At 38.7% G+C, this 18,606-nt stretch overlaps 1 long non-coding RNA gene across 3 annotated transcripts in view; it reads left to right on the forward strand.

The window, feature by feature from the left end:
* The first annotated feature begins 10 nt into the window (after positions 1-10).
* Positions 11-18,606, forward strand: part of LOC132325285 (uncharacterized) — a 30,081-nt gene continuing 11,485 nt past the window's right edge. For 2 of the 3 annotated variants that reach the window (XR_009485869.1, XR_009485870.1), the window contains exons 1-3: positions 11-287; positions 4,654-4,798; positions 9,599-9,834. This is a non-coding gene — a long non-coding RNA (uncharacterized LOC132325285). Of the gene's footprint in view, positions 288-4,653; positions 4,799-9,598; positions 10,010-18,606 lie in introns of those variants that run through there. The other variant, XR_009485868.1, reaches the window with a different exon arrangement.

Consider the following 18,606-nt stretch of genomic DNA (forward strand, 5'->3'; position numbering starts at 1 on the left):
CAGGCGGGGCTGGCTCCAGCAGCGGGGTCCCGGTGGCGTGGGCACGGTGGCAGCTCTGCTGTGCTGCCCGCGGCGGCCCGAGAGCGGCCGCTCCGTTCGGGGCTATCGCAGGGGGCCTGGGCTGTGAGCCCAGCCTTTAGCATGAACCGCACTAGGAGCTGCCACTACCGAAACCTGAAATGAAATTTAGACCGCGAGTTGGGTGTGAGGTCAATAGTGTCGCCACTTAGCCGGATCGCTGTTACGCAGCGAGGGCAAGCTGAATTTATTTAGCTGTCAGACCAGAGGTGAGCTCCACAGACCTAAAGGCTTTTTGGGAGCTTATCTGGAGCTGACTCGCCTGTGGCGATGGCAGAGAGCTTCCCGCCGCGGGGCGAGCAGAGGGAGCCTCAGCCACCAGTGCCCGGCACATCCCAGGCGGGACAGCAGCGGGACACAGTGCCCGGCACATCCCAGGCGGGACAGCAGCGGGACACAGTGCCCGGCACATCCCAGGCGGGACAGCAGCAGGACACTGCCAGCTGCCCAGCACCGGGAATGGGGTTTGTGCTGCTGAGGCTCTGTCCTTGTCCTTCCAGATTTCTTGCTGCTTCCTGCGTAGCTGCTGTTTTCACTGACCCTGACAGCCACTCAGTGACTCTGCCTTCCAAAAGTCACAGGAAAATGTCTCTGGCAGGTTTGATGTGCGGGGTGCGGTTTAAATAGCGTGAACAAAGACTTTGCAACCGGCATAGTAAGTTGTAACAGCATTTATAGTGAGATAAATATGTGGCTTCAGTTTTACTGGTCGTTCCCTTTGAGATAAAAAATTAGGGGCAAAATTCATTTTGCTTGGGCATCTGAGGTTTGCTGTTGAGGTCTGGTCCTGGAGCCTTAGCCGGCAGCGAGACAGGCTTCCCAAAGAGCAGCTCTTCCTAAAACACAGCTCTAAAGCAAGCTCACTAATTACATCAGGGAGGTGTCTGTGCTCCTCCGCAGGCAAAGAAGATAGCAAGGGACATTGCTTAGCCAGGTCCTTGATTTAGGCGTATTTCTGTGAATGAATAGTGTAGTGGAAGACTAGGGAAAAAATATGATAGCAATTATGGGGACAGTATTTATGAAGATTGTATAGAAATAGGCTCCCATAGGGGACAACAGGAAAAAGAACTAGGGACTTAGAACTGTATTCTTCCTACCTAATCTTAAATGGATTTGAAGTCCTTTAATTATATTGCTACCAGGCAATAGAGAATCCCTTTCAGCTAAAATCTGAATCACTGGACTGGCCAAACTGAGTGTTGTAGTTAAGATTCCAAAGTGATGTATGATGGCTGGACCTTGACTTGTCTGTGTATGACTTGAGTTCAAGCCACAGTTCCCAGATTTTTGGAAATACTAACCCATAAATAGAACTGGGTTATTGGGGGGGGGGGGGTGTTGTTTGTTTGTTTGTTTTTTTAATTTATTAAGCTCAGAGGTATGTTCCACCAGCATGCAAAGAAGGAGCAGATGAATCATAAATACGAAACTGTTACAAGCATTTGATATTTCCAAATTGCAGATTCTGAGTCCGCAATCAAAGAAATTTTATAAGGACCCTTTTCATTTGAGATGTATGTACATATGCATGACAGATGCATTAATATTTTCTATACCTAATTGCTATTCAAGTAGCAATTCAGATTTTTTTTTCTGTAGAAATCCATTTTCTTTAGACAGCCTTTAAGTTAAATCTTGTTTTAAAAATAGATTAACTGATTCATTTTACTATACTTGCACAAACCTCTTGCAGTTAACTGAGCTTAAATGTTATTAGCATCTCTTTTATGCATGGGTATGATGCTGAAAAATGAGGTTGATACCATTTATTTTTCTGCAGTTCTTCTGAGTTAACTGATTTCAGAACTATTACAATAGCAGAAATGTTTTTGTTTCATTGATGCAGGTATATAAAATAAGTATGAAAGGTTTTGTAGCTATAATGAGGGCAAAAGTTTAAATAGACTTTTACATAGTTATTATAATATGGATTGATGGCTATATTCCATTGACACAAAGTAAATAATTTCTTATGAAAGCAATGCACAGTATTGCATTGATTCACTCTAGGAATATCAATTACCCTGTCTTAATTGGGACAATAAAAGCAAATGATAAGGTTCTTACTCCTATCAAAATGAATCAATGCTGTCTGTATGACATAAAGTACGTTATGAAGGTTGATATTCTAGTATTCATGTAATAACATAATAGTAATATAGCAGGTATTTTTAGGAGTATGTAGAAAATACGTAGAGAAAATGAGTAATGCAAAATAAAGAACAAAGTTTCAAAAAAAGCTTTTTGCTTGGCATAAAAAATGAGTTGGAGGAATTCTGATATGTACAGTATATTTTCCTTTCCCTCAGAAAGAACAGTGTCACGCCTCATAATGGAACCTTACCTGATATTTGCAGGGGAATTGGATTGTGTGCAGTCTGTGTTTTTGATACAGAGAATTTATTAAGACAAAGACAGTAAATAGCTGTGTGACGACTGTTTTGATGAAAAATTAGAAATGATGCAGGTGGAAATGAATAAATAATTGTGTAATAGGATGTCTGAAAATGGTTTGTAAGCTGAAAGAAATGGAGTATAAATTAGAATTTTTTAAAATGGTTCTTTCCTTGTGCATATGTCATTATATTATCTTCCTAACTTGCTGGACATATTTTCCTACCAAACAGGTGAGTTTGTGAATTTGGATGGTTTAGCTGTCATGTTTTGCTTGTTAATGTGTTTACTTTGATTTTAGCAATCAAAAAGGTTATTTCTCATCTCATTTGTTTTTTGTTTTTCTTGCATAAAAAATATTAGTAACAGTTTTGATGTGGTGACTCATAAGGGTTATTCTGATAAGGGAGCAGGTGCCTAATGACCCCTTCCTTTATCAGAGAGAGCTGGCAGGATAAAGCACAAGCTTTTTTTAAATGGTGACTGGCTATTGGACTTCCATTAGAAGAAGGGTTTTCACCCAGGCTGTTTGTGCTGTGTGTAGCTTTGGCTTTTTTCATTTACACAGTCCCTTTTTAATGCACAGTTATAAATAGCATAATGTTTTGCTTTTCAGTGCACTCTTTTCTCTTTTCCTGTCATTTGCACTGTAGCTGTGCTAATGGGACTGTGCTTAGCTCAACCTCAGGCAGCCTTTTCTGCATAATTGGTTCAGTTAGGAAACAACACACTTTCAATTAATTAGTGTGATTACCTACCTAACAGTAGGTAGAGAAAATTCGGTACTCATTTGGTTCTTTCTTTGCAGTGAATATTCATATCAATAATAAAATCTTCCCTGAACAAAATATTTCTAGACATACAGGGTATTAAACTGCACATGTATGTGAAAAATCTCACAAGTGAGTGTACTAAATGCATCAGCACCTGCTTCATTCATACACTTTATTAATGTGGTTCAGACATGTGCTCATAAAATTATATTCATATAAGTACCATGCTTTTTTTACTGTTTTAAGTAGCTCTTTCTGTTAATATATGTATAGAGCTAATGAGTTTTTCTAAGCTTTGAAGTACTGACTTCAGTTTATATCCTTGTTTGGAAAGGGAGTTCTCTCTGTTTGGATTAGAAGACTAAATGTACTGAAGTGTTCAAATGAGCAAATTCCCACATTGTGTTTGACAAAACTGCCTTTGATCTTTTCTGAGGAATGGTTAAACATAATATGCAGAATTTAGAGTAATCATTTGTTTGACCTGAACTGTGAATGTGATTCAAGGGAAGAGACATGTATTCCTGCAGTTTTCAGCCATATGCCCAGTTAAAAATTAAAAAAACCAAAAGCCACTGTAAATACCCACATTTTTTCATTCAGCTGAATATTTTGATTAATGCTAAAAAGAAGATCAATTTGTCAGTAATAGCATGTCATAGTGAGAAACTGCAAACATTAAATATATCTTCCTCTGATACACTGAGCTATCATGGAACAAAGCACTAAAGTAGTATATAAAATTTTTATTCATAGTGTGCTGGAAGTCCTTGTGAAGTATTGCAACAATACAGAATATTTGTTGCTGCATAAATAAAGAACCATTTATGCTATCAAAGGGAACAGAAAATTTTAAGGAGTTTGTTGACAGCAGGTCTCAAAATCCAATGGCAAGCAAATACTTAAGTAGCGCTTAAAACCAGAGAATTAAAATAAAAGCCCTTAAAGGCAGGAGGGAAGTACAGATTTATTGGTAATGTAATTTAAAAATGCGGTGTGGACAAATACAGAAATAAGAAGAAAACCAAACTTTTTTTATCCCTGGAGTGCTTTTTTTTTCCCGGTGGTATATTTTCAAATTTGTATGAGGATTTGTTGTAGTTGAACTGTCACTAATCTCATCCTAAAGCAGGGAACTGAGATTTTGCATATTCTTGACAGGTATCAAAAGATCAGCAGAGGTGCCAGCTCAGAGCACAGCGTGGGTTCAGGTACTAAAGGTGCTAGAAATCCATTGCCATAAAATGGGAGAGAACTTCATAAAAGCGTAGAATTCTGTATTTCACACAGGAGGGGGAATTTTAATGGAAAGGAAGGAACCAGGTTTCAAGCCTGCCTGTCTCTCTGTCATACCTTGACCTCTGAAATTGCCCCTTTGAACCATGTGGTTTCCATCACTTTACAGGAGAGAAGGCTTTTGACTGCAGTTTCTCTTGCTCTCCTGTCCTCCTTGGGATGTTTTCAGCCCTGAATGAGAACAGAAACTTCAGATCACTGCTTTGCCTTCGCTCATATCACTTCACAGGAGACCAGATGTTCCTCATTTCAAAGTACGAGTAGTAACTGTCTTCTTCCCTCATGCTCTCTTCCATCTGGAAGGCTGTTTTGGAACCAGTCTATCTAGATGATTTAATCTTATTTCCAGATTGACTTAATGAGCATTAGTGTTTGTGTCACCATAGCGCTTTAGTTTAATTAGTCCACAGAATCAGCATAGCCTAAAAATGTATAATATTGTGAGAAGGATTACTATGATGTCAGGATGCTTGAATTCAGATATTTCTGGTAAAGATGGGAGTGTTTATGCCTGTTGAAAGACAATGCTTATCATGTACAATTCCAACTGTCCAAGCTAAAAAGGAAAACAACCTGTAAGATGTGTAGGTACAGTTTATGACAAAGGAATGGAGGGTCTGTTTTAAAGAAATGATCTGTCTTTGCCTTTAAAAGCCTGAAATATGATTGAGCCTTTAATGAGAAGGTAAAAAACTGATCTATTGGGAAAAGCTATAATTAAGATAGAGGCAAATTTTGGTTCAACAGAACAATGAGGTTCTGTAACTACTTCAGGGTGTGAGTTATGAGGCAAACAACTGAACTGGCTTTAGCTGGAATTTTCTAAGGGAGATGAGACTCCGTTGCCTAAAATGTCCCGGGTGTGGATCACAGTAGGAGATCTGTCCTGTGTGGTAACCTGTCAGGTTGCAGCAGCCCAAATGCTTCTGACTGTGTTCTTATATACTATTTGCTAATCCTTTTCCTGTCTGCACTTACCAAAATTTGTTTACATTTGTAAGTGAAATAAACAATCCTACACTTTGGCTTTTCTTTTGTGAACTGAATAGTACAATTTCTTGAAAAACCTAATTTTAACATCTTTATAGAAAACTAATTAAAGACTCAAAGACGTAGGTTTTCAGAAAAAACCTTCAAAGATGGATTTTTTTTCCTGTTTGTTTTTCCTGTTTAGTGCAGCACCAAACCTCTGAAATTATAGGCATGCTGAAGCAGAACAACTCTATTTTAGTTCAACATATTAATTCTATGTTCTATGTTGTTTTATTTGAGGGTGTGTTTGTGTTGTGCACACTGCAAATAGATCTTTTAGGTGGATGTTTATGAAATGCCAATGCAAACTGAGAAGCAAATTTATCCTTCTATGAGAAACAACACAGCTTTAAAAAAAAAAGAAAATTAAATTCAAACCTTCTGCAAAATGTACATCTGCAGATATTAGGTTTGAGGAAAAAAGTCTTCCTGTGCACCTGCAAAAATTGAGTAGAATAATCTTCCTAAGTGCTCCAATGATAACCACTGAACCGAAGAAGTCAGATATTTGGGGCAAAAAATGTGCCTTAGATTTTGGCATTCTGCACAAAGTATTTATTATTGCATTGCTTTTTTCAGGACCGATGTAAACGTTAAAGCTCAGAAAATTAGTTCGTAGAGATTTTCCTCTTCTATTTTCTCCACATGGCACATTGTCTCAATATTTTGGATAAGTAATTCACTCTTTCCCTGTAGAAGTCACCATCTTTTAATGTCAGTCTAATTAAAGGGCACAGAGAAACTGCTGCTGGTGAGTAATAGAAGAATTAAAAGCCAAAAGGAAAAAAGTGAAAAAAAAAATCATAGATCATGAATTCATCTTACCCCTTCGCTGTGGATTGGCAGGTGATGTCAAGATTAGTATATTGTCCAACTGAGATACAATCTACCATTTAAAAAAACAATCTGTTTAACTCTGTTTCTGAGATTGGATTTTTAAATTTCATTTCAAATAGTGAAAAAGCTTTTATATCCGTTTGCCACCTATGAACTTTTCATAGAAATTTTGTTTTCTTACAGACGTTAACAGATTGCCAGTGTGCAGAGAGCTCTTGACACATAAAGATGTGTCATGGCTTCACTGGAGACATATATAACTTAATAGAATGGAGGCTCAGTCTGGGAAGAGTACCTAAACAGCTGCAACAGTACAAAGTAGCAAAACAATGTTCCTCAGTTTTTAGGATGGGTTTTAGAGATTTTAGTTGTTAGATTGTTGTCTAAGGAAGAGCCAGCAATTATGTTGATATGCATTTGAAACACTGTGCATGACATTGGCTCCATAACACAAGTACAAATTTTAGTATTACTAGTAACAGAATAGTCTTCTTGATTAATGCCCTCAACTGAAAGTCCCTGAGCATTTTATGCTTTTTTTTTGGTTTTTGATCTCTTCTAGCAACCTAGTTAGTTCACTTTAAATATTAGATAAGAAATCTTGCTTGGGATCCAGTCTGAGATTAACATTTGCCACCTGTGTGGATCTGATAAGTGTAACAAAAGGCCTAAAGGAGTGATTGGCTTTTCTGAAAGTCACGTGGAAGATTTTTAAACATATCAGATGTATTAGGTTCTTATGCTTAGTCAACTAAAATAAGTATCTAGTCAGTATTGTCAGTGGAGTCCAGAGGAAGCTTCAGGTGACCAGCTGAGAGGTTGTTGGACAGATATTGAGTGCTGTTTGAGATATTAAAAAGCTATCCTACTGGCCTCTAGCCACCACTCCAGAAGGACACTGGTTTTCCCCAAGTCCTGTGTCATATTTGGGAGTCATGAGTTTTGAATAGCTCATGACATCAGAAATAATGCTTGGTGTCTACTGATGGGATGAAATCAAGTTGTTAATATCTACTCAGTAAGATGATGCTTTCTAGGCTCTTTGCATTATGCTGGTTAGATCTTTATTAGTTGTAGTGAGACCCTAAGTCTCTAAGTAAGCATCATGATTGTAGGCACCTACCTTTGGGAAGGATTCAGCTGCATGTATGTAGATGTCTAGTGTCATTTAGGTTTTGTGGGATATTTCTTCTGCTCTCTCACAGCCCCTGTAGAAATATGTGTCTTCCTCAAGGATTGTGTCATGTTTACCAGCCCTGTGCAGGTGTTTTGAATAACTGAAAGCATTTTATATGCATTGGATGTCTGTACTTCCTCTCCAGCTTACTTAACCTCATGTGGAATCCCAGCCATTATCTTCAGCTTACACACAGAAGAAAAATGTTTCCCAGGATAGTCCCAAAATGCTGTGATCAGAAGTGGAATTTCCAATTTCTGCAGAGCAAAAAGACTGGGGGGCAGGGGGTAGTGATCATCCTTTTAACAGAAAGGCTAACACCAGATAATTGACCATGAGAAGTTAACAACTTCAGTCTGTGGTATTCATGAGCCAACTGCCTCACTATTTCTGTAGCACCTCTGTGCTCATTTTTTTTTTTGTGATGTGCTTATTTCCTATCTCGTGACAGATACTCACAGTATCAGTACTTTTGGCATTTGCTGACTAATAGAACTGCACAATTACTGCGTCTAATATTGTGTATGCAGAATTCCAAGCATGATGATACTAAAATGAATAATACATGTTAAATAGTAAAACCACAAATTATTTGGGCCCTTTAAATGCCAAGTTTCTGCTTTGTTTAGCTTTTCTAACTACTGTAGCCTTGTCAACTGGTTCTCTCCTTGAAAATTTCAGTTTGCTTATTTTAGACAGGATATTTGAGAAGTCTATTAGCAGAATTCTGAAAAGTCATGGACCTTTTTACTGAAGGTTCATATATATACTGTAGTGCTTTGTCATGTCTATGGATATTAGGAACTGCATGCTATATAATGACTGTGTTTTTAAGTTCTGAAATATTTGCTCTCAGAATCTGCCTGTCATTATGAGACCTATTTTTCTAGGTGCTTCTGGACATATATTCCCAATGAAAATGCCTATGTAGATATCTGATAACAGAGTTCAGACAATAGATGTTTTATGCTATTTTTTCCTATCTGATTTATAATCATGGAAGTTGTATAAGTTTAAATGCTGAGTTTTGAGTCAACAAAATGAATTGAGTGTCTACATGGAATGATTCATCTTGTCTAAAACACCAGATTTAGGGTGAGATGAATTACCCACTGGAGGTGCCTCATTCATTCTCCTCATACATACAGGGCTTAAGGTTACTCATTTTGAAATAGTCAACTTTGAGTTGACTAAAGTTGATTATATTAATCTTCCCTTTTGTAATTGGAATGTGGAATGCTGTGAATGTGCTAACAAACTCTTGAGCTTTTCATCAAATCCGTGCTGACATTGAACATTCAGATTTAGCTTTTTTTTTAGCAGTAGATTTGTCTACTGATCTTTTGATGTTGCCTCCACAACAACAAATGGAAGAAATTGTTCAAGTTTATCCATTACTCAGCCATGAGAATTCATAACAAAGCTGCTTAGAATAGCTTAAATGCATTTTTGGACAGTGAAAATATGTGATATATTTAATTATTCATCACTTACTGAGACTGTCGCCCCTAGTAAAATTTAGAAATGTTTATTTAATGGTAACCAAAATCTAGTTACGGTTTTACTTGAGTTTGCTATGAGGTTGGAATGGGCAGAATGAGCATGTGTCAGTAATGGGCAGAATGAGCATGTGGCAGCTATATGAGCTGTGCCCAAGAGCTGTGCCCCCACCCCCCCAAGGGGGGCATGTTTAGTTTCACAAGAAGGAACCTGCTGGGGAAAGCCATCTTCCACAAGAGTGGGAGAGGCCTGCACTTGGCTCCTGTTTGCTTTTTAGCTGGCATATCAGGAGAGCAGTGACCAGGAGTGCTGCAGGCAGGAACCACAAACAGAAACCTGGCACTTCACTTCCTTGACAAATGGGTGAGCAATAGTTGTCCCTAGTGTTCAGCAGAACTTGAACTTAAATCCAAAATGATGAGTTTTACTTTTCTGTCTATATTTTAAAATTTATTTTTTATTAAAGTAATAAGTTTTTGAGTTCTTTATTTGCCTCCTTGTTTTACAGCTTTTTTGCTTCACTCCTTATTTGTTCTGAGAAGCTATGAATGTTGAAGCTATGGAAGTTGATATTCTATCAAGAATATAAATTTAAAGTAATGGAATTAAAGCCTAAGTAATATGCCAGTTTTCATGGAAGTTCATGAAGGAATGTCTCCCATGGGATGGACCCCCACACTGGAGCAGGGAAGGAGTGTGAGGAATTCCACACGAAGGAGGAAGGAGCAGCAGAGACAACCTGTGGTGAGCTGACCACAGCCCCATCTCCTGTCCCACCTAGCTGCTGGGGGGGAGGCGAAAGAGAATTTGGGATTAAAGTTAAACCCAGGACATAGGTAGAAGGTGTTTCAAGATTTGTCTTTATTTCTAATTTACCTACTTTGATTTGTTTGGTAATAAATTAAACTAATTTCCTCAAGTCAAGTCACTCCTGCCCATGATGTTAATTTCTGAGTGGTCTCTCTCTCTCTCCTTCTCTTGACCTATGAGCCTTTTGTTAAATTTCCCCATCCAGCTGCAGAGCAGGGTGACAGAGTGGCTCAATGGGCACACAGCATCCAGCCAGGGTCAATCCACCATAATATGGAGAAAAAATCATCTTGAGGGAATGGAGTTTTAAAAAATGGAGGAAAAGTGAAGTGGATTTCACAGAATCTTAATTGTATAGTCAGAGTCTGATATTTTAATCCAAGTGCCATATAATGAACTCAAATATATTTCCAGTCTCAGAAATCAGCAACCTTTCATCCTCTCCTTGCAAAAAAAATTCATCGAATGGAATTAGGGATCTAGACCTTAAGGCAGTCATTCTAGTTCCATATAGTTAAAAAACTTCATGGCATGAACTGTGAAACACCTACTGTAAGAAAATATGTGTGCCAATGGATTAAATATGCTTTTACAAACTTCTGATTATTCTGCAATGGGTTATGAGGTGTATAGGTTTCATGAAAAAAAAATGCAGCTTGCAGGTAGCTGAGGCAATAACTTTTAAAAGACTGGAAAGAAGAGTGCACAGAAATCAAAGTAATGTTTATAGCCATTGAGCTGATAATATCTAGGATGATTTACAAATAAGTTCCACTATTTTACTCTTGGATTTTGCACAGAAGAAATCTGTAAAATAAATCTGTAAAATAGAATAATTTACACAATGAATTTGTGTGGCTGAGCTTAACACTGATAGTACCGCTTTTCATTCTCAAACATTTCAGAAACTTGGAGATCTGTCTTACAGAAAATAAATTCACAGTAGTGATGACTGAAAGTAGAGGAAAATTGACAACTTAGACATTTATAAGTTAATTCTGACATCAAGAGAATTACCCAGTTAAACATGTTTCTTTTCTGCATGAACTAACATCTGCAAATTGGAGTCAAAGCTTGGATTCTCACATTCCATGAATCTAAATTGCATAGCTTATTTATATAAAATGAAATATCCCTGAGGTAGTCAACCTGTTCCCTTCTGGGATTTTGTTTGCTGTTTTTAATTTTATTACGTTCTCCATGGCTAACCAGCTGCCTTAGGATGACTCCAGAGGTGAGTAGAATAAATGCCAAATAAAATGGACTGACGCTGTATAAGAAGAATAGAAAGGGAAATCTGAGACCACAGATGCTGAGCAAAATGATACATGAATACAATGAAAAGATTCACATCCCCAGAGAACAGATCTTTTAAAATGCAAGACCTGTCATAGAAGTTCCTTTGAATCAAAAGTCAGAATTTGTAATTCTTGCAGCAGTGTCTTTTGCCTGTGCTTCCCAGCGGGACTGAATTGTTATGGATCTTGCAGTCTACTGTTAGCCAAGAGATGCTCCGCCTGCAAGTGCTGTTTGTTGCCTCTCTGAACTGCGTTGTCAGCAGTAGTAAAGCTGTGAGTGTTGAAGAGGCACAGCTGGCCTAGAGCAGAAAGTTGGTCATCCTTTTTTTATATACTTCAGTTCTTGACAGAGTTCTTACTGGGAATTTTTACTGATCATCTCAGTTCTCTTTATGGCAAGCCCAGAAGGCACTAACATAGTTCTCCTGTTCTTCAGCTCTCAGTTGAATAAAAAATCAAAACATATATGAATATAAGGAAAGAATAAATGTGCTGAAATATTGGAATCTTTGCAAGTAGCTGATATGTCAGGTAAAGAGCAATTAAAATGCTTTAATAAGGACACGCTAAGAAAACAGTACTTTATGGAGTTAGGTTGTGTGTGAGCATGTGTCCACTTTAAGCTCAGTCTTACAGGTGTCAACTTATTGAGGACTAATGGCTGGGTAAACCCAGAGTAGTATTTGCCTCTGCTTTTCCAACCTTTTGGGCAGTGCAGTCCTTCATTTGAGGGTAGGGTGGGAGGAGTGTATGCCTATGAAATGTCCTCACTACATAAAGAATTATCTTTCCAAAGAAAACACGGTCATGTTTTCATTTGTGTGCCTGCAATCCTGCTGGGATTGCTTTCCCATTCCTTGAAAAATGCTCTCTGCCTTGCTCTATTAGCTGAAAGTCAGATGTCTTTCAGCTTCATTGAATTAAGGGTAGGTTGCAAAGGCTGACTTCTGAAAAACCCCAGCCGTGCATCTAGCAAACACCCCACAGTGGCTGTTGGTTTAGAAGATTTCACCTGCTGGTGGAAAGTATGAGAACATCAGTGGTTTTAACCACCCAGGGAATTATAGATCAAAACTGTTATCTAGAACAGCAGTAAAAAATGATGTGCTGAAATAAATATGAGCCTTCTGAGGTTCCAATGAACTTCATTATACTGCCACATGGAATACAGCAGCTCTGGCATTGCTCAGTGGAAGCAGACAGGTGTTACTGAGAACACTGACCTGATACTCTTTTCTCTGATCCTGTAAGATGAAGGGGAATTATTATTTCTTCCAATATGCAGTCTTGGAAATACTTTCTATTTTCTCTAAACAAGCAAGCAAAAAACCCAAACCCCTAAAGACCTCCCAAAACCATCACCTAAAACTTGAATGTATTCCAATTTTAAAGCATTAAAACCTGTCTCTGTTGTGAAAAGAATTTATCACTGCTCCTTTGTGCTGGCATTTAATTCTCCCAGGCAGCTACCTTTTGGCATATACATGTTGGTCCTATACCTGTCTGAATCCCACCATATTTGTACTTCCCTGTTTATTAGTTTTAACTCTGGAGAAAAGCACTGTTATAAGTATTATTACAATATAAATTAAAATCTTAGGAAATATGGGTTTCCGGGGCTGATGAGAAAGTGAAGAGTGCATGTGGGCTCCACTGACGCTCATTTTTCCCTGAACAGAAGAATCACACAGGCCATTTAAGGCATTCTTTTTCAATTTGCTGGTTGCTTGATTTGCCCTGAACTCATCTGCCACCCTACGTATTAGATACTCAGCCTTGCTCCTGGTCAGTAAGTTTCTGACATCCTTCTCCTGGAGGGTTTTCCTACAGGTGACCACTGGGAAGCCAAGAGGACTAGAGAGGGTTTAGAAAGTTGGGCAGAATGGAAGATCTGCAGATCAGGTTTTAATTTCAGACATAAGGGAAATACCTTCTGAAGGAAACATTTTCAGTGATGCTGTCTGGTCAAATAAACCTATATTTAACTAAGACTTGTTTTGCTTATGACCATTGACAATTATGTCTAATTACCTCTAACATCACATGCTTTGTGGTCCTGGAAAATGGTATAAAGGTGGGTGCTTTTCAAAAACATACCTATAGCTTTAAAATTTATTTCCCCTGTATACTGATTTTCAGGATAATTTAATCTCAGGTTACTGCAGCTTGTCAGCAATCCTACTTCCCACTCTCTCATTTGCTGAAGTAATCAGATATGTCTGTAGGATATTGTCAGCTCCTTTCTGAAACAGTTAATGATAATTCTATCAAGTGAGTCTGCCATGAGTCTTTTCAATTGTTACTTGCGTTTCTTACTTTCTCTTGTTCTTCTTTCCTTTGTTGGTTTTCCATTTCTCTATCTATACTCTAAACTCCAGCATGTTTTGCATGTTTTTTACTTTTTTTTTTTTGCTGTACATTTCAAAGAATTGAATTCCATCAAATAAAGAATTAACAAGACACTAGATGATCAGTCCAGACTAAGTAACTGCATATTTTTGTGCTGCTCTTGTAGAAGGAGTTTTTTTTCTTAGTAGGGCACTCAGTTCCATGGGTTGGTAATAGCTATCCAGAATACTGGAACTGAGAGGCACCAGATCTTCACTATGCTAAAGGATATAAATAAAATAGTAACTAGTGAATAGAAATGAGTTTGTGGAATGAATGGGCAGAATTTGTCATATTTCCTTTTAAATTCATCTGGTCTGGAAGACAGTTTTCTTTCCCTTGCAGAAGAGAAAGTTGGCCTGAATATCATGGCAGATGCCACAAAATTGCCGATACACTGCCCCATTTGGCAAAATTATAAGTTGTGCATTGCCTGTGAGTCATTTCCAGACTATCTCTGCCAGTGCACAGCAGTGTATGCAAATGGGGTTTCCAGTACAGTGCAAACTGATGCAGACTGGTTCTGTAGGTTGGAATAAAATCTGAGCATGTGCAATCCACTGACAGACCATAACAGCAGCAGGCCTGATGCCTATTGATAATAGACATCACAAACCACCACAATGATGGATAAGGAGAAAAGGTAACTCTAACCAGTAAGGAAAAATGGGGCAAGATTTGCAAGAGCATGTAGTGACAGGATAAGGGGAATGGCTTCAAATCAAAAGAGAGTAGGTTTAGGTTAGATATTGGGAAAAAATTCTTTACTGAGAAGGTGATGAGGCACTGGAACTGGTTGCCTAGGGAAGTTGTGAATGCCCCATCCCTGGAGGTGTTCAAGGCCAGGTTCTGGGCATCCTGGCCTAGTTGGAGATGTCCCTGCTCATGGCAGGGGGGTTTTAACTAGATGATTATTAAGGTCCCCTTCCAACCTAAACCATTCTATGATTCTGTGATTCTATAATATTTTATGGGACTGAATAGATTTCCTGACATCATGCCTGTAAAACACATTAGAACCTTGCTCTCTTGCCTAAGTGACCATGCCCTTAGGGGGACCCTGGGAGAATAAGCTGCTTTTTCTTGTTGTCACCTTTGCCACTCAGCATTCTTATTTTTTTCTTGCAGGAGGATATGGGTACTTAAACCATAGTTGACAAGCAGTAGTTTGTTAAACTGGCATCCTATTCAGAATCAATTACACACCTATTTTCACTGCTGTGTTGAGTTCCTGCTTTCTGAGGACACAAGACTATTCAAGTCCAGGACACACATCCAAGTGAAGTCCAGCGCTCTTAACTCTCTTTCTAGCATGATTTTAGCCCATGCCAGGTAATAGCTTTTCAGACTTCCAGGACATAGTCTGGAGAGCAGTACAGGCTATGCAGCAATTCCATTTTGAATGAGGTCATCCTGTTTTGTGGAAAGAAAATGCAGGTGCATGGTTGTAAGTTGCACTTTGTTACGTGTCTCTGTGACAGTAGTCTCTACTGCAGGCAGCAGAGATATGAATCCACTCATTAGAAGAGAACTGACCACAAACCATGTTGTAAACCCTTAATTTTGTACAGAGGGGCCAAACCAGCCTTAGCCTTAGTGCTTCCCGGAGAAGAGGGAATCCTTGTGTGCATGGCTCTGCAGTAGGACTCTTTGGGATGCAGCCTGACAAAGCAGATGTAAGTGAGGCTTACTCACCTGTTGAGCAGTAGGTGTTGGGTTTTGGCTCTTTCAGCTGTCACCAGCTGGGAGGATTGTAGGGCTCACTGAACAGACACTGTCTTCTCAAGCCTGTTCTCCACCATGCAGCACAGACACAAGGTAAGGCAGTGCTGGTTTAGTTCAGTCAAGCTGTACCTCTACCAACATGGAGGCAATTGGCTTAACCCTTCTGCAATCAAATACAGTAAAGATCTATTCACTGTCATTCACCAGCAGGAAAAAGAATTGCAGATCAGCCTGTTACTGGACCATGTTCAGAGCTCAATGGAACTAGAAGCCATCAATTTGACAACAGGCAGCAAAGAGAAAGTAAAGAAACATAACATGAGCTTGAGAAAAAAACAGTACTAGAGTGTGAAGAAGCAGTAACAATGTCTTGGAGGGAAAAGAGAGACCTTTCCATCATAGTCCTTGCCTCAGTTCTGCTTGCTAAAGTATGCATGACAAAGTATTGCTTTGTAATGACTCCTAATTGAAATCTATAATCCCATTACAAATGCATCCAGACACATTTAATCAAACCATATCCTGTTGAGCAAATTGAGATCCAGGTTTGTAGCTCATTTCTAAACAAATAACACACAGTGTGAGAGTCCAGGCATGGAATTAGGCATCTTGTAGCAAATGCTGCCAGGTCCTTCAGGTTAGCTGAGAAACTGGGTTGCTGCTATTTGCAATTTCTAAAGCATAGCAGGATAGCTCATTTTCCAGGCTGCCTTAGATTTCCAGTTAGGCTGCCTCATGGGGATATTTTCTCTTCTGCAGTATTCTACTGATGGGGAGAGAGAGAAGCTTAAATATGCTTTCTCAATGACTTTTTGAGAACTGGCAGGCTTTTTCATCAAAATTGAAGGTGAGGTTGCACAACTAGAACATCTCTTATTCTGCTGACCATTATTTTTCAGACCTGAAAATTGAACTGGAAATAAATCTATTTTTTAGGTATTCTGATAAATGGACAGAATAGCAGGTCCAATTTGCTTTCCCATGCTAAATTCTACCGTTCCTCCTTTCAGTGTAAGATCTGACTTTGACCATTACTGAAAGAAGACACTTAAAAATTTCAAGGTCTAAAATTGCCTTCTGCTTGTTTGGCTTCTCTTTAACCTTTTCCTGCTACCTACTCCCCCAGAAACTAACACCTCCACCTCCTCACAAACTGAATATTCCTGCCTGAAAGTTACTCTATAATCCTTGTGTTCACTGTGTCATAATGCCAGACTCTAGGTGGCAGCATCTGTGAGCGAATATTAGATGTTTTCTAAACTATTTATTTCAAAGATTGTAGAATAGTCTTCCTTAAAGCACTTATTTTTTTTTCTTCCTGCTCTTTTTTTTTCCATCCTATAAAACTTAGTAATGTGCTTAATGTACAGGTGTTGAAAGAATTCATATCAGCATGTTAACAGAACTTCCATGATAGTTCAGTGCTTTACTGTAGCTTGAGGCACAGATGGAGAGCAGCGCGGGGTGCTGAGCTATTACAGACTGAAAGAGAAAGGATAATTTTTGGGTAGAAAATATGCATTTTTGCTGCTGCCATAGAAGGTAAGGTGTGCCTCTGTGTCTTGGCTCTTCATCAGCTGCTTGTGCTGTAGCAGATGATTCCTTATAGGGTTATAAAAGCCCAGGCTGAAAGCATAGCTCTTTAAGTATTTTTCACCACAAAAAATAATATTCAAGCTGGGTACAACAATGTGCAGAAGGACAGCATTCATTCTAACAGAAGCATAGGTGTCGTGGATGTTAATGCAGTCTAATGATAATCTGAGACACAAAGCAATAAGCAACCAAACTTAGGTCAGAGCTGAGCACAAACATACCTGTGGCATAATTCAGGCAAGGAGCTTAACTGCATCTCCTGGACCAATGGGCATGGATGGAGGTCAAAGCAATTAAAACTTATTGATGTGCTGAAGACCATGACAATTAATTATCTAACTCAGACTGTTAGACTAGTAAAACTTTAAGTGGAATAAAAATACGTTCTTAGCCTCATTCATATGTTATGTTCCTTTTTGCCTATAATAGAAGTTTGAGCATAGCAGCATCTCTTTTAATCCAGCAGCTACAGCTCTAATTATAGCCCCATTGCCATAGGGCAAGTACATGGACAAACCTATGCCCTGATATAGAATGAGCTTGACCATTTTCACTATCTGGGCTCTTTTCAGCCGTTTCCAGTGATACTTCTCTACTTTCCAGTAGAGATTAAATAATTTCTTTACATCATTTGTACAGATACTGCCTGAGGCCTGAACAATTGGATCCCTGAGTGCAAGGAGCACAGTCCCAAAATAGTTTTATTTTGTAATGATCTGGTGTTACAATACAGCCTAGCACTGTTGTTACTCAGGGAAGGTAAAAAAACCAAAGATGAGTAGCTAGGTCACCAGTCCAAGCCCTTACTTATGTGTGTAAATACACATACAGACACATAATTAAAACTGAGGATAAAATTTACTTACTATGTGTTCCAAAATGGGCACTCAGAAGGGGGTGAGCTTGATATGTAAGTAAAATCAATTAACCTTTGTTTGCCCTCAGCTAACACTCCTGCTCACCTGTCTCCACATCTCTGTAAATAGAAAGTTATTCTCTCTAACCTATAAAAGATGAAAAAAAACAGCTGCTGAAATTCATATTTATCCTTAAAATGTCATTTGTCTCAGGAGGTATCTATACTTCTTGTTAATACCAAAAAGACAAGGACTTGAAAAAAATGGTGCAAAAATTTTTTCCCAGCTGTTAACATGTGCTTAGAATTTCCATTGTGATGTTCTTGCTTCTATGATTAGCACATGGCTGGGTATGCACACATTTACAGAGTAGAATATTTAGATTTCCTGTGCAGCCAGAACAACAAAATATACCACTGATGCCAGAATTATTTTTGTTTTTGTATTTCCTCTCTAATATTCATAGCTCTGTAGACTATTACTGTATAGTTACATAGTTCCTAGCTAACTCCAGTAATTTTCCTCTCCTGACAGGCCGAAAGACAAAATACATCCTCCAGAGGCTCCAAGCCATGGGGGTCCAAGACTAAATTCTCTGGGAAGCAAGGATGAGCTTCTCTCCCCAGATACTTTTTCATAAGCAAAGTACAGCTAGTACCAAGGGGGGAAGAGGGGCTGTCCAGAAAAAGGTTTAACCAGAAGGGGCAATTCCCTTATCACCTGTGCTTCTAATTGTGAATATGTGTCAATTATGCTAATTTGGTAAATTTATAAAACTGTATTCACCCTGTGCAGGGTTGGCATTTTGCCATATCTACCCCTGGAGGTCTCCATTAAAGACC

Source organism: Haemorhous mexicanus, chromosome 3 (genome assembly GCF_027477595.1).
Source record: "Haemorhous mexicanus isolate bHaeMex1 chromosome 3, bHaeMex1.pri, whole genome shotgun sequence".
In the NCBI taxonomy this organism is placed as follows: domain Eukaryota; kingdom Metazoa; phylum Chordata; class Aves; order Passeriformes; family Fringillidae; genus Haemorhous; species Haemorhous mexicanus.